This window comes from Ursus arctos, unplaced genomic scaffold (genome assembly GCF_023065955.2).
Source record: "Ursus arctos isolate Adak ecotype North America unplaced genomic scaffold, UrsArc2.0 scaffold_17, whole genome shotgun sequence".
NCBI lineage: Eukaryota > Metazoa > Chordata > Mammalia > Carnivora > Ursidae > Ursus > Ursus arctos.
The window spans coordinates 44285988-44302595 of NW_026622841.1; the positions used below are offsets into that span (position 1 = coordinate 44285988).

At 36.3% G+C, this 16608-nt stretch overlaps 1 protein-coding gene across 9 annotated transcripts in view; it reads left to right on the forward strand.

Annotated features, from left to right (window-relative positions):
• ZNF521 (zinc finger protein 521) overlaps window positions 1-16608 on the forward strand; it is a 274048-nt gene that overhangs the window by 128449 nt on the left and 128991 nt on the right. The gene's annotated exons all lie outside the window — the stretch shown is intronic.

A 16608-nucleotide genomic window follows, 5' to 3' on the forward strand; every position in this document is an offset into this window, starting at 1 on the left:
TGAAAGAATCTAAAGACAAATTATTATAACGAATGAAACTTTAGTAAATCTGCTAGGTACCAAATCAACTCATAAGTCAATTAGATTTTTATTCACCAGCAAAAAAGTGAAAAAAAAATAAGTTGTAAAATCATTCCATTTATAATAGACACAAAAATTAGGTTACTTAGAAATCTTATAAGATGTTCAAGGTATTTATGGAGAAAAATGGTAAAACATTACTGGAAGATATTTTTAAAGACCTAAGTAATGATCATATATAACTCGCTCTTGGACAAGAAGATTCAATACTGTAGGGGTGCCTGGGGGGCGCAGTTGTTAAGTGTCTGCCTTTGGCTCAGGGCGTGATCCTGGAGTTCTGGGATCGAGCCCCACGTCAGGCTCCTCTGCCGGGAGCCTGTTTCTTCCCCTCCCACTCCCCCTGCTTGTGTCCCCTCTCTCGCTGGCTGTCTCTCTCTGTCAAATAAATATATAAAATCTTAAAAAAAAAAAAAAGAAGATTCAATACTGTAAAGTTATCAAATATCCCTAATTTGAGCTATAAATTATAGCTACTCCAATGGAAACTTCAACAGGTTTTAAAATGTATTTTTTAATGTTTTTACTTTTTGGAACTGGGCAAGCGGATTCAAAAAAGTATATGAAAGAATGAAAGGTGAAGAATAGTAAAGATTTTCTTGAAGGAAAAGAACAAGCAGGACAGGATTTGTCCTATGCAGGCGATTTATAATAAATCTGCAGCTGTTTGGATGATGTGGGATTAGTCCACAGAACAAAATAAACGTTCTCCAAGAGATATTAGGCACATAAAAACTCAACATAGATTATAGCCTTCTTTGCACATAAGTGAGGGAATGAATGGAGTATTCAATTCATTATCCATATGGAAAAAATAAAAATAAAATAGAATACGCAATGGTGTAAAAATGTGTGAAAGACAAAACTGCAAATCTTTTAGAAAAAAAAATAAAGAATATTTTTATGAACTTAGGTTGGGAATGATATCTCAAATAATGCCCAGACAGTATAAATCACAAATAAAATATCACAAATGATATGCTCCTCTATCTTAAAAATAATAAATTGTTTACTAGAAGTTACTATAGAGTGAGCGAAAATGAAAGCTATGAGAGGATAAAACATTTATAACGCATATAACTGGGAAAACTATTGGTTTCCTAAATATGTAGAAAATGGCCACAAATCAATAAGAAAACGCAAACCAACAAATTAGAATATGGGAAATTAACATGAAATGGCATTTCACAAATAGGAAGCATGAAGGCTCAGTAAACATGTGAAAATATTTATCCTTACTAATAATATGGGAAATGCAAATTTAGAGTAATGGGTTGTCTGGAAAGAACACAGGAAGCTAAGTTGGACACACAGGTGTTTGTTTAATCATTACTCCTTATGTATTATTTATGGTATAAATTCTCTTTGTAAGCATTTAATATTTAACATAAAAATCAAAACTGATCAGAACCGTAAGTATATAATCAGTATCACCTTAAATAAAAGATAATATCAAACTAATACGATTAATACCAAATAATGTTTTAAAAATTCTTGCTATTAGACTTGTACCTACGAAAAGCTGAGAGCCAAAAATCTGTTCTTTTGTTGTTACCAGATTTATTAAGTGTCGCAGAGGTATTAAAGACATATTAGCATCTCAGTGAGACTTTTTTCCTTTGTGTAATCAGAAAGAACAGTATCCGTACTTTCCAGTTAAGGTGGTACGTATCTCACACTTTGGGGAACATTAGCCTATGGCATTAACTTTTTATTCCTCATTTGGTACTTCAACTTAAGATAACAGATTTATTAATTTCCTGCTATGTACAAGGCGTTAGGCTATCAGGTTTGTAAAGAGGATGAGCATTAGACAAGTATGGGCTTTTGAATACACCTCTTTATCCCCAGTATGGCTCCCTCAGGGTGTGTAGTTTACTAGGGAAAGATTAACATATAACAATAAATATATTATAACTTAGAATGGAATATGTGCCATAATGGAAGTACTAGTAAACTGCTCAAGTAGTTCAGAAGAGATAACAAATAATGAGGTAGGAGTTAGCTTTGCAGATAATCTGTGTGAAGAGCAAACAAATTGGAAGTAGTTCCAAAGCCAAAGTCCTGAGGCAGCAATGTGCCCGGCTGGCTTAAGGAATAGCAAGGGTCCAGCATGGCAGGAGCACAGAAAGCTGGAGAGGGTGGAGACGGGGCTTGGCTTGGTAGCCTCCATGTTTCTCGCGAGAGTTCCTTACACACGAGAGGCTCCTAGTAAACACTTGCAAATAATTGAAACCTGGTGGTTAAAACAAATGGAAAAAAAGAAACAAAGAAGGAAACATTTCTCTGAGAACTAAATGGTGATAGAGTTTCTTCCAATCACACATAAATAGAACATAAGACTCCTCATAAGTATGTAACATTCTATGCAATTCATATTATACAGAGATTGAATGGCAGGTGAAATCCTGTAAGAAACCCCTATATCAAGGCAAATGATTTATTCGGTTAAATTAAACATTGTATGACACAAGCCAGTCTTCAAATGAGTCTGAAAATTTTTTGTTATTCAGAGCCTGCCACTCTAGGTTTAGGGAGTTCAAACTTATGCCACATAACATAGTAGAAGAAAATACTGTGCTTAGGGAAAAAAAAAAAAAGAGTACAAATAACAGTTGATAGAACCATTGTGTCATCTAACTAGTACTTCCTAAGCTTCAGTTCCTTCACTGCTAGCGTGGGCATAATCCACACTTTGCCTGCTTTATAGTGTTATGGTGAAGAGCCAATGGTATATGTGTATATGCAAGTCCTTAGCAAAGATGAAGCACCCAGCAAATGTTGCATGTGGTACATCACTTCTATAGTATCTGGGCATAAGTCTACACATATTTCTATGTATATATGCACACATTCATATAATTTATATATGCAATGTTTATAATGAATTTATTATTGTAATCCAGAATCATTTCATCTAATGCTAAGCCTATGGATTATTTGGTCAAAATGCATCAAAATAAGTCATCACACTTCCACAAAGTTGGGGAAATAGAAAAGCATAATAAAATATTTTTAAAAACCTAGAAGCAATGAAAACCAAAGAATAAGCAGAGTGTAAAGACCGCTTTATTTGCTTGAGGTCAGAGATCGTGTCAGGCCACAGTAAATACAAAAGATAGAAAAAAAACATGTAAATAGATGAGTTACAGGTAGAAAAAACAATTATAGATAAGAAATGGAAAGCTTTCAATTGCACTGTTGGGTTGAAACATCATGGAGAACAAGGGAACAAAAAAGTATTGGTGAAATAATATGTAAGAAAATGAAAACTATTATAAATGAAAATCATACTAAGTGAATCCCAAAATGAGTCATTTCCCCCCTAAGCTCAAGAAGCAAGTGAATAGTTTGAAAAGCAGTTAATTTTAAAAAGCTATTATTTGTTTGCCTGAAAGCCACTGGCAATGTTCTCTAGGGATCAAATATATTTACGTTCCACAGAAAGGAAAATGGTGAAAATTTTGTGGGGTGTTTTTTGGACAGGACTTGTAATTTAGATGCATAACCCCTTATTTTTAGAATAGAATTCCATATTTAAAAATCACTAATAAGTAAGTGATTGATAGAGGTCTCAAAGCACAGATGCGCCATGATTTAGAAATCAAAGTGGGACTGATAAACCTAACTTGACAAAGTCTGATGTTAACATTATCATTTTAAGATAAGTCTAAGGATCATCTCGGGCATTTTATAAGTTTGGCTAGCAGCGAGGAAGCAAAATGAGCTGTAATAAAATTTCTTGATAAATACATGTCCAGAAATACAGAATTTAATTATGAATAGGGACCACATATTTAACAAAGATCATTCTTAAAAATAAATAAATAAATAAATAAATAAATAAATAAATAAAAGTAAGGGGTGGAACAGAAAGCAAGGAGGAAGGGTAGACGGGAGGCAGGGCTAAATAAATAAATGAGGTAGCTGGCAGGAAGCCCTCTAAGCTTAATGTCTAGACCTACTAGGATTGGAAAATTGACATCTTTTGGTGGAAGACAAATCCTTTCAGCGCCATAAGGGGGTCTGGATTGATATCATTTTGTTACACCAAATTTAAATAATTTGAAAACAGACCTTTCATAACAGACATGCTACACTATTTGGATCAATTTGTATCTAGCGCTTTCATTCATTCTACAGTTACTGAGTTTCAAACCTAGGACAGGCATGGGGCATAGACACTGGGCTCACAATGACAGACAGATAAGTATTATTTCATGTTTCTCTCGGCAAAGAATTAAACCTCCAAAAAGCAAATATACCCTCAAACAGTGAATCATATACATATTAAGATGGTAAGGAGTTGGCAGGATTAGAAATAGGAATATTCTCAAAGGTCTAGTAAGGATATTCAACAATAAAATTCTAAAATGTCTTTTAAAATAATGACTGATTTATCACCTGGACTGTTAAGGAACATCTAAAAAAAAATTACAGTGCTTGCCTTGCACAGATTCTATAAAAAAATGTCGGGTTTGATATTATAATCCTTTTCCTAGCACTTTCCCCCTCATATTCTTTACTGTGGAACAGTGTTCTCATGGAGCAGAAGTCCTGTTGAGAAAGGGCCCCATATTTTCTCAGGTTACATTCTTGGACACTTTTTCTATGGGAAGTCTGTAGCTTTGTAAAATATATTGTCAATAAGGATTACGCAGAGCTTTTTAAAGTCTATAGTTTAATCTTTCTGGGATAATCTGAAGGGGGACTGGAAGGTCTTACGTGGTTGTGTGATGCAGAATGTAGGCATGTTTGGTGGCAACAGTCTGGTTCCCTTCAATAAATTTCTCTGAAAACACTTACTCTTGGGTATACTTATAAAAAGCCCAAATCAATTCACTTCTGTATAGTTCATGCACTCCTTCACAAATAACCCCTGTCAGGCAGTGCCCTGGGTACTGGAGCTAAAGGAGAAATAAGACATTGTTCCTTAAGTGACAGGAAACCTTGTAATGTAATGCGAATAGATGTTTTGAATATAGCACAGTAAATTCCCTGTGGAAAGGATACACTGGGAAGCGAGGACCCACAAAGAAAGCAAGAACTAGCAGGGGAGAGGTGGCTCTATGAAGGTGATCCTGTGGCCCAGTGCCAAGAAGAGCCACAAGTTTGAAGAACACCGAAGAGCCAACTGGGCAAGAGGTAGCGATTCCTCATGGTAACTGTGCTGCCCCCCGAATAGGGGCGGCTGTGTTTATGGCAGTCTGGAGTTTGAGGCTTGCTATGCTGGTCATTTTCTGTGCATTCCAAGCAAGGATACTTCATCTCTCTGGACCTCACTCTCATTGTCTATGATGGAGAAATTGAGATAGATGACCTCACGCGTCCCTTTCCGTTCTAGAACTGCAGCTCTGTCTAAGCTTGTCCTACTACCTTTGAAAATGTAAAGAATATGGGGACATTTTATTCTTTTATTTTAAAAGATGCTTTTAGGAATGATGAATGAAGAAGAGTTTTATATCTCCTAATAAATTCAATTAAAACAAGGGGTTAAAAGAACCCGGCCACTTCTACGTTTATATACGTTGTAGCTGCATAGCAGGATTGAGAATAGGTAAAGTCAAGGAAACACACCTCCATCCTAAAACACTTAGTGCCAAAGAGTACAAACAACAAAACACCCACAGTGTTGTGTGGGCGTAATTGCTAACAAGCTTTATGGAGCAGGTGGGGTTTTAGAAGCAATTTGAAGGAGAAGAGAAAGGTGGTCTGACCTGCCTCAGTAGGAAGGCTGTTCAAGTGGAAGGGATGGACGAGAGAAGGCAGAACGCAAAATGAAAACAGGGTGAAAGGGAGAAGCAAAAGAAGGAGAAGAAGAAGAAGAAGAAGAAGAAGAAGAAGAAGAAGAAGACGACGACGAAGAAGACGACGACGACGAAGGGCCGAGAGAAGGAGGACGTGAGGTAAGATGCCTCAATGGAAATAACAGTAATAAGGACAAGGTCATTTGGGCACATACAGGGTAACTGAAATGACCCAAACAAGACAGAGACAATCTGTAGACAAGAAAGGCACAAAATTGGCAGACCACAAGGTATTCCTTTGACAGAAGAGTAGCTGGACGGATAGATTAGGGACATATAAACAAAGGAGAATAACCAGGACTCCACAGGAGCCTTCATCTAAAGGGAAGAGGGAAGATGCAAAAATTTTTATTGTACAATGAACCAGTATGACTCATTCACACATTAATTTATTGTGTGGAAAGAGGGATGTTATAAATTGCAGTGAATACAAAACAGAAAAGACAGAGCCCTCCACCTACCCTTAAAGAGCTTACAGTCCTTGAGGAGATAAATCAGTTTTATTGAAATAATTCTGGCACAACATGTAATGAATTCTAAGAGAATCAAAAAGAAACTTACGATTTAATATTAGATAAAAACTCCTCTCTGTGTTATCCTTTTGATATTTATGGCGAGTCTCTAGTAAGTGGTGCTAGTACTCGTTAAGTATTCACAAACCTGTCTATGTTCTCAACTTGCCTTTAGGGCAGAAGTTACATACTTAAGCAAATGTTTCTTGATGGATTCCAAAATATTTTTTCTCTCTCACAAAACTTTCTCCATGTTTATGGTAGGACTGTAAATCATATTTTTTTAAAAGATTTTATTTATTTATTTGACAGCCAGCCAGCGAGAGAGGGAACACAAGCAGGGGGAGTGGGAGAGGAAGAAGCAGGCTCCCAGCGGAGGAGCCCGATGTGGGACTCGATCCCGGAACGCCGGGATCATGCCCTGAGCCGAAGGCAGACGCTTAACGACTGCGCTACCCAGGCACCCCTGTAAATCATATTATTAACCTCCAGCATGGGTCGCTGTGGACATGTGATGGTTGGATGGTGTTGCAACATACTACTTAATGTTCCTACTTCTTCATCTCTCCAACTAGGTGTCCCTGATATCCACCAGCCCCAGCTCCTCATTCTGACAATAGTGAGACAGAAGGGAGGTTTCAGATTTTTAAGGTGAAAACAATCAGTATACAGTTGGAATACTTGATAGGAAAAATAGACCATAATTTGGTGTAAGGCAAAAATTTCGACTCCTTCCTTTCCCTCCTCTCATTTATGTTTATAAAAACAGATTACTTGAACTCTTATTCCCCCACTCCCAATTTCTTAGCTTTCTGGATGATATGAATGTTTACAAACAGTCAATATAGGAAGTTAACCCAAATCTATGAGTCATAAATCCCTCCAAAGTAGGAACTAACAATACATTATAACCAGTGGTAACTAGAAGCAAATTCCTGTCCTAACTCAGAAAGAATCAACACATGCTTTTGGTGATTTTTTTTTGTAACCTTTACTACAACATCAATTTAGTCTGTTATTTAGTCTAGAATCTTCTAATTCGCTGATTTCTGGTACAGTGTAGAGTGATAGAGAAGTTTTCAGGCAGAAATAGTCAAGTCGTAGGTAGCAGCTTAAGAATGAAGGTGCTGGATGTGGGATGCCTCACTAGTCCATTGAATAATCAATCCATGAAATGTATTGACTGCCCATTTTATGGACAACACTATAGGAGATTGATTCCGGTACATTTGCTATGGCACAGAATAAACAGCAACTGAACACATCGTAGTGAATGAGATCGCCTAGATGAAGATCTCTTACCTGGAGGGTCTCAGTGACCTGTGTAGTGGAGGAAATAAGCTCTTGGAAGAGCCTCCAAATTCTGAATCAGGAGAAATCAGAGGAGTGGAGACAAATAAGCCTAAGAAAGAGAAAGCATCTCTTTCCATGAGAAAAACTTAGGCTCAAGTTCAGTTACTCCATTTTTGACACTGAGTTTTGTTTTTTAGTGAGTACTAGCCAGAATTTTGGTGGTTTTTTTTTTTTTTTTGAAATCTCAATTATTTTCTAGTTTTTGACTATTGATGATACTATTGAAAATAAGATATTGTAAATTACAAAGATATTTTATTTAATATTCAAAAAGAACCAAAGAAAAGCAGGGGGAAAAAAATGGTTGGGCTTTTTTACCCCCTGATTTCAAAGTTGATGGTAGCTTAAATGTGTATCTTTATGGAGTTTTGGATTTATTTGTAAAAACTAAGTATGTTTAAATAAATATTGTTTTCTTTTCAGATTCCACAGGGGCCTATGCAGAGTTTGTCTAAAGTTAAAAGAAAAAATTGCAACTTAGTCATTTAACACAGAAATCTTTTTCTTACTTGATTTTTGTCTGTCTCCTCTTTTCTTCCTGCCCAGTCAGTTGGCCAGAGCAATCTTATTTAGCCTTGCTTCTGTTCGGAATTGCCTTCCTCATTCCACCAAATACCCCGCCGGAGTGTGAATACTTGCCTGGCGCATAGCAGGCACTTTGTAACTCAGTTTTGACTTCAGGGAAAACTGTTCCCATTTTTAGACCTCAGATAAAGTCTTTTCTCTCCCAGGGAATTTTTCCTGACTCTTGTAGACCATGTTAATTTGTTCGCATCTGATGTGTCTTAGCTGTCTTCTCTTTGCCGTACACCGATGGGCGTTTGGTCTTGAGCTGCTTTGCCATGCTATTTATATAACAGTTTAATATTTGTGTGTGTTCGTTCCCCATTTATATTGTAACTCCTTGAGTTTAGGAGTCACGTTTAGTATCTCTTGGCTCCTGGGCTCTTAGCACGAAGGGCTGTGTGGTCTTGAATCTCAGGACGTTAACCACATCTGTAAGACAATAGTGTCCTTCTTTTAACTACCCTGAGAGCACACAACAGAATGTACCAAATGAATCCGTGTACAAAAAATTTAATAAAATTTTACTTAAAAAAAAAAAAAAAGAAAAAAAATCCATGCTGGTGTTTTTCAATGAATTATTTGGGCAAACTTTTCCTCATTAGTGGCTTCCATTACATTTCACCTATTTTTCCCCCCTCTCTGTTCAGACTTATTTTCTCACAAGTTCAGAATTACTTGGAAGATATCCAAACTAAATTAGTAAAATGTCTGAACTACTGAGTATTTGTAGAAAGCTGTAGGTTTATTATTTTCACTCACACATAATATTCATTTGCTTGCCAACAAAATACTGCCAAGTAAAGGTGCTATTGATCTTAAATATAAGTCTCATTTATAATTAATATATTCGTTCTCAGAATGGTATTGCTATAGTCCTTGAAAAAAGCTTTTTTTTTTTTTTTCCTAGCTAGGTTGTACCTTTTTACACGCTCTATCTTCTTCTTCCTTCCTACCCCCAACCCTGTCACCAATTTCTGATATTCTTTATGCTATTAATTTTTAAACCTTTATTTAATAAACATTTGTTTAACTTTTACTAATTGTCATAACATTTAAATTAGTGGATTCTAGTTCGAAGAAATTTTAATATGGTTTCAAAGTCCACATAAAAGAGTGAGAATTAATCTTTGACAAGCAACTTTGTTGTGTCAGATAGTTTATATAGTATTCCATTCTGTCTCCATAATACCTGTCAAGTAAAGAGCAATAAAGGTAGTTACTGTTTAATGCAGGCATGCTACATGGTAGGCATGGTACTAAGCACTTTTATATAGTTCTCACTTGCTTCTCACATCAACTCTTAAGATGTAAGTTTTATTAGTTTTAATTTACAGGGAAAGGTACTAAGACTCAAGGTCATTAAACGATTTGTCACACAGCTAAATGATGATGCCACAAAATAGCAACCAATTGCAAAAAGAAGATTCTGAAGTTGCTTTCCTACTAAGACTCCTGGATATGTTTGGAATGGATATTTTATAGCATCGTTGATGCTGTAAACAACACCCTGATTTCAGAGGCTCCTGACTGAGTCTGAGACTGGCTCTTCTTTGATGGCCACTGCCTAAGTTTGGGACTGGTGACATAGAGGGGTCTGAGGGCTGTGGGACATCCTTAAGAAATTATCTGTAGCATTATGCTTTGCAGCCCCAAACATATAATGACAATAGATAAAATATAGATAACCAAATGGACATGGTCAGGTTCAAAACAGTTCTCCATCTATGAGATCCAGAAACCAAATTTCAAAAGTGGTTAGGACTGAAGCCAGGATTCTGCTAGATTCTACTCCAGAAGTGGTAATTAGACTTAATCTCTGTGGGAGAAAACTAAACCTGCTACTAAAAGCTGGGTAGGGGAGAAACTTCATTGCTTACAATAGGAGACTGGAAAAAAAAATTCTGTTGTTGATCCATACCTGGTATTAGGACTTTTCAGCTGGAGAGTTAAAGGGATAGGAAGAAAGATACAGTTTTATGACTTAAAACTGAATTAGCCATATGCTGGCTCTGTGATTCAACTAGCAATGTCCTCTATATCCCTGTGGCACATCAGACATACAGGAAATGCCTCTTGAGACCTAGCCTGGTCTAGGAGTCTTGAGATAGTCTGGTAGAAGCAATGGCAAAACTATTAACAAGGGAAGAATGAGCACATAGAAAAAAAAAATCTTTCATTACAAAAGGCTTCAAACCAAGATTCCAAAATATGTGAATGAATCTAATGCTAGTAAAGCCGCAAAACAAAATAAAACAAAAATAAATAAATAAAAGCCACAAAAAAACAAACAAAAATGTCAGCTGTTATGAAACCAAGATTCTACTCCAGAGGAAATTAATGAAATGGACCAGTCTGACAAAGACTTTGAAGTAAGTATGTTTAGAAGCTCAGAAAGATAAATGAAGGTATGATTTCTAGTAAAAGGAGTGATCAGTTATGAAGTAAATCCAAATATAAACAAAGCAAGAGCACATGTGTTTAAAATTAGAAATGAAAAATAGTCACTGAAATAAAAGCTTTGGTAGATAGGATAAACTCTAGACTGGAGATCAGTGAAGAGAGAACTCATGGTTTGTCAGAGTACAGAGAATCACTTAGGTCAAAACAGAGGGACAAACTGACTTCTAAAATATGCATGAAATATGGTTAAGATACCTGGAGGTGAAATCCAGACGCTCCAATCTGGCCTAATAGGAGTTTAGTAGAAGTGAATGGAGGGTGTGTGAAGGACACATGGAAACTGAAGAAAACTGAAGCAAATAATAGCTGAAAATTTTCAGGATTGGAGACATATGTAAGTTCTCAGGTTGAAATTGTTCTTTCAGTATCGAGCAGGACTAATACACAAACATATATGGTTAAGAATATGGCAGTAGCGGCGCCTGGGTGGCACAGCGGTTAAGCGTCTGCCTTTGGCTCAGGGTGTGATCATCCCAGCGTTTTGGGATCGAGCCCCACATCAGGCTCCTCCGCTATGAGCCTGCTTCTTCCTCTCCCACTTCCCCTGCTTGTGTTCCCTCTCTTGCTGGCTATCTCTATCTCTGTCGAATAAATAAATAAAATCTTTAAAAATAAAAAAAGAACATGGCAATAGAATCTCAGGACACTGAGAGAAAAGAGAAAATCTTGAAGTCCAGTAGGGGACTTTGGAAGCCAATTCTGACCTCTGAATTTTGGTCAAGGGCCTGGTACTTAGGGACAGTTTTCTCACTGTGATACTATCCCTGGCATTGTCAAAGACCAAAGCACTACACAATTTTAAGGACAGCCTTTCAAAATACACCTAAAATGCCGCTGTAAATTTACCTGCAAATGATCAGAGTATAAACTGTGTTAAAACCCAGTAGGTGGGAGGCAGGGTGGAATATTGGATTTAGTTATGGTATTCACAATCCGAATGAATTAGTACATGTCACTTCATCTGTAAATGAGGATAATAATCCCTCCTTTATCAGCTCTCACAGTTTTGTTGCAAGTGAATTTTATGCATATGAGCTCTTTATAGACTTTAGAGACAATCGTAGGAAACTGTTATTTCTTTATGATAGAAATGAATGTAAGCTATGGTTTTTTTGACCTCTTGGAGTTTATACATTAGATTTATAAAAAACAAGTAACAGAAAAAACCCTCACAAAAAATACAAAAAATATTTGCAAAGCTGTTTGTAACAACTCATCACAAATCATTTTGGGTGTACATCAAGTGTGGGGGTTTAAAATGAACCAAAGGGATGGGTTTAATCAGGTTATGTTTAGTGTTTTAAAAAAATGACATGTTATGAATTATTCTATCCACTTATTCCCACTTTTTATTATGAAAATATTTAAGCATGTACCTAGGTTTAATAATTATTAATGTTTAACTACATTTACTTTATCTGTATATGACTATATTTTTTTCTGAATATTTGGAGGTAAATTGTAAACATCATGCCATTTCACCCATAAATATCTAGTATGCATCTCCTAACAAAAAGGATGTTTATCCACATAACCATAATACCATTCTCACATCTAAGAAAGTTAACAGTAATTACCCAATATCATTTTATAACCAGCGGAAATTCAGATTTCCTGAGTTTCCTCAAATACCTTTTTTTTTACTGTTTTCTCCCCAAATCAAAATCCACATGTTACATTTACACACACACTACATTTTTTTTTAAAGATTTAATTTATTTATCTGAGAGAGAGAGAGAGAGACCAAGCACAAGCAGGGGAAGGGGTAGGCAGAGAGAGAAACAGACTCCCTGCTGAGCAGGGGGCCTGATGTGGGACCCGATCTCAGGACTTGGGATCATGACCTGAGCCGAAGGCCCACGCCCAACCAACTGAGCCACCCAGGTGCCCCACACACTACATTTATTGGTTATCCTTTTAATCTCTTTCACCTGAGAACAATCTCTCCACCTTTTTAACCGCTCTGTGACATTGGCTTTTTGAAGATTATAGGCCAAGAATATTTCGGATTTGTTTTGAAGAATATTTTGGATTTGTGTACCCTCCCCACACCCCCCCCACCCCCCCCACCCCCCGCCCAGGGTACTGCTTGTTCCTCTGTCCCTGCATTTCCTGAGAATTGGACTGTTTGTCTAAAAGCCTGATTAGATTCAGGTATGCAGTTTAGATGAGAGTGCTTTATTATGATGTATTATGCTCCATATTGCATCACATTGAGAGACACATAATGCCAAGCTATTTTATTAGTAGTGATATTAGGCTAAGTAGTCTGGTTGCAGTGATTATCACCAGATAAATCCACTGGAAAGGTACATCTTTCTCTTTGTGGTTTTTAAAGGATAAAAATTGAGTATCTCCAGAATACCCTTTCTCTTAAAGAGTTTTAGCTTCCATTAATGAGTATCCTGGGCTCCTTTATTTGGCATTGCAAAACGGTGAATTTCTAATTCTGTCATCCCTTCTACTGTGAGTCTTTCATAAAGAACTTTTCCTCATCAAATAGGCATAAACTACATTTCCTCCTAAAAAAGCTTAGTGCTTCTGATGCCTTTAATTACTAATTTTCAGAAAAAGAGATTTATGTAATAGTCACTTCTAATGGTACTAAGGTTTTTTTTTTCTTTTCTGGTTTTGAGGCTTACTATGAACTCAGTGATTTCTTTTATAGTTAGTTTTTTTTTTATAGTCAGATTTTTTTTTGTTTAAAAAAATCAAAGCAATTTATAACTGCAAAGTATATATTATTTTTTGGCTTGGTGAGGCTAAATGTGAAGCCTAAGTCCTAATGGAATGTGGTTGGGGTGGGGGGAGGGGTTAATCAGAATAATGTTTTTTTTTAAAGTATACATTATTAAAGATCCTAATCATTTTTTTTTTAATTTATGAGATGCTCTTTTCTGAAAGTCTCTGAGTACCTTAACCAGAGTATAACTGAAAACAAGAATGTCAAAAAGGCACATTTAAATTGTTCTCAAAATCAATCAAAAATAATGAGGTGCTGGGAAAAAGTTGTATCCTTGATAATTACATCTATCAGTATCAGAAAACAAAAGAGAACAATCAGGAAATGACAACCCCACTCCCAAGTAGCACATTAAAAAAGGCTAATGAAAAAAAGTCTCTTTTAAAAATTGTACTAAATTAGCATTTCAAGTAAATTGACAACTTAAGCGTTGATAAAGGCCAATCTGGGGCCCAAACAATGGAAGTTCTGTTTCTACTGTTAAACGCTTTTAGAAGAAATGATCTCACTTGACTTTTTTGTTGTTGTTGTCTTCTATATAAATGGAAGTAATTGTCCTAAGGGAGGTGACAGTCCTCCTGTACTCCTTAAGGGTCAGGACAACCCTGGAGTATTGTGCTTAATTTGGGGTTCTATTTCTTAAAAGGTTGACCTGGAAGAGAGTAACCAGGATGGTGAAAATTGTTCAAAGCGTTTCTTAAAACATCCTTCCATTCTCAGTCTGAAAAAGAGTTAATGTAATTGTCATATTAGACAAGGGATCCAACCTATTCTTTATAGCTCCAGAGCCTAGAGTTAGGACCCATGACTGAAAGTAGCAGAAAAGCAGATTTGGGTCTAGAATTGGGAAGAAGTCCTTTACAAACTCAGCTGTACAGACCTGGAGTGGGTTTGCCTCCAAGGGAATGAGCGTCCCAAGGCCAACCAGCACTGTTCAGAGGTTATTATCACTTTACTTAAAGATGGTGTATGGGTGGGCAGGGGTCTCTCACATATTTTGCTAAGAGTCTATATTATAATAAGGATGCTTTAAAGGTCATTTAAAATTACTGTTTTAAAAAGAAATAGAAGGTAAAAATGAATTTTATATCATGGCTTTAAAAAAGAATACCTAACACATCCCAATTTACATGTCATTGCTTTGTATTTGGGAAATGTGGGCTATGTGCGGAGGCAAAGTTGAAACTACAGCATTTTAAGATCGTGGTACACTGTTTTTTGATGACATGAAATTCTTGTCTCGTTCCGCCCCAAATTTAGGAGCTTATAAATAAGAATATGACTTTGTTAATAAGAATAGAACATAACATTTTAGACACTGTCTTAAGGGTAGAATTAGTGTTTGAATTATCAGCAGTGACAAAAGCATTTTCTTTCAATGATAAAAGAAAACTTATGTACATACATCTTCAAATATGTCAGTTCATTTTGAAGGTAGTAGTAAGTGCTGGTATTTTATTATTTTGGCTTGTCAGGTGATTTTATTCTTTATTATTAGACCAGGAGAAAAAAAGTCCTAGTATATTCCACCAACATATTCATCAGTCATCATTTTTGGAGACAGTTTTCGACATATTGTATGTTTTACTGTGCTAACAAGAGAAAAGACTAGCCATTAAGTTTATGTTTCTTTGTTTTTCAGCAAGGTCACATATCAGGAATAACGCTAGAAGTATGCTAATAAACAATATATAATGTAGGTCATCTGGGAGTAAGAAATATTTTCTAACTAGTTCTAAAGGGAAATATTGTTAAAAAAGGGATAGATGTTATTTACGCAACACGTTGCTCCATATGTCACCATCAAAAGCATCTTGTAAACAGCTCAGCGCAGTAAATCTTCCTTGGTGATCGTCGGGGTTTTCAACTAGGTGTTAGATTTAGGTCCAGCGCACTCGATTCACGATATGCCGAATGTACAAAGCCTGCTAGATTGTTTAGAAAGCTTCCATTGGAAGTAGGCCTGCTCTTCCATGTTTTACAAGGAAAACTACTATCCTGTGTTGCAGAAGCTAATACTACGTTAGGTGACTATAATTAGGAAAATTTTACATTAACAGCATTTATAATTTTAATGGCTTACGAAATGATGCTAAATTTCTGTGCTTGACTTTGATTCTATTGAGTTCTTTAAAATTAATTATAATTTACAGACTGATATTTTTTTATGACTGCCATTGGTGAAACAATTTTAGATGATTCTGTAAGAATGCCTTAACAAACTGTCATTGATGTGATTTTATAAATGTCATTTTCTCACATTTGGGAGATTACAAAATGGTTTGTTTTGTTTTCCAAGATGGTTTTTAATTGTAAATATCAGGTTTCATCATAAAGAAATTTATGTAGCTGTGTTCTGGAAGACATAACCAATACTTTATTTATTGAGTTCATCTAATATGTACTGAGCCATATGGGGGACACAATGATAAAGATGTGAAGTCATAAAGGCTGCTTTTTTTTTTTTTAAGATTTTATTTATTCATTCGACAGAGATAGAGACAGCCAGCGAGAGAGGGAACACAAGCAGGGGGAGTGGGAGAGGAAGAAGCAGGTTCATAGCGGAGGAGCCTGATGTGGGGCTCGATCCCATAACGCCGGGATCACGCCGAGCCGAAGGCAGATGCTTAACCGCTGTGCCACCCAGGCGCCCCATAAAGGCTGCTTTTATCAGATAGCCTGGCATTTAGAATCAAGAGAACTTATTTCTCTTCTCAGCTCTAGCGCACTCTGACATCAGGCAAATCTTTCTACTTCCCTGGGCCTCAGTTTCTTTATTTATGATACAAGAATTAATAAATCCTGCTCACTCCACTTGCCAGGACTGTTAGGTAAAATGATAAAATGATATTAGAATGTTCAGTATGGTATGATGTCTTTATAGGAGAAAATGTGTATTTAAAGGCTAGAATTTAGCAACTTTTGAAACATCTAAATTTTACACTTCAGCTAAACATTATAATCACTGCATCTCTTAGCTAGATTCCACGAATCTTATTGGCCATTTTATTAACGGATATCTAGAAGCAGCATCACAGACGTTTTGGTCTGGGTCTGCGAAGACATCAGTTTCTGAAAGTCAGCCTTG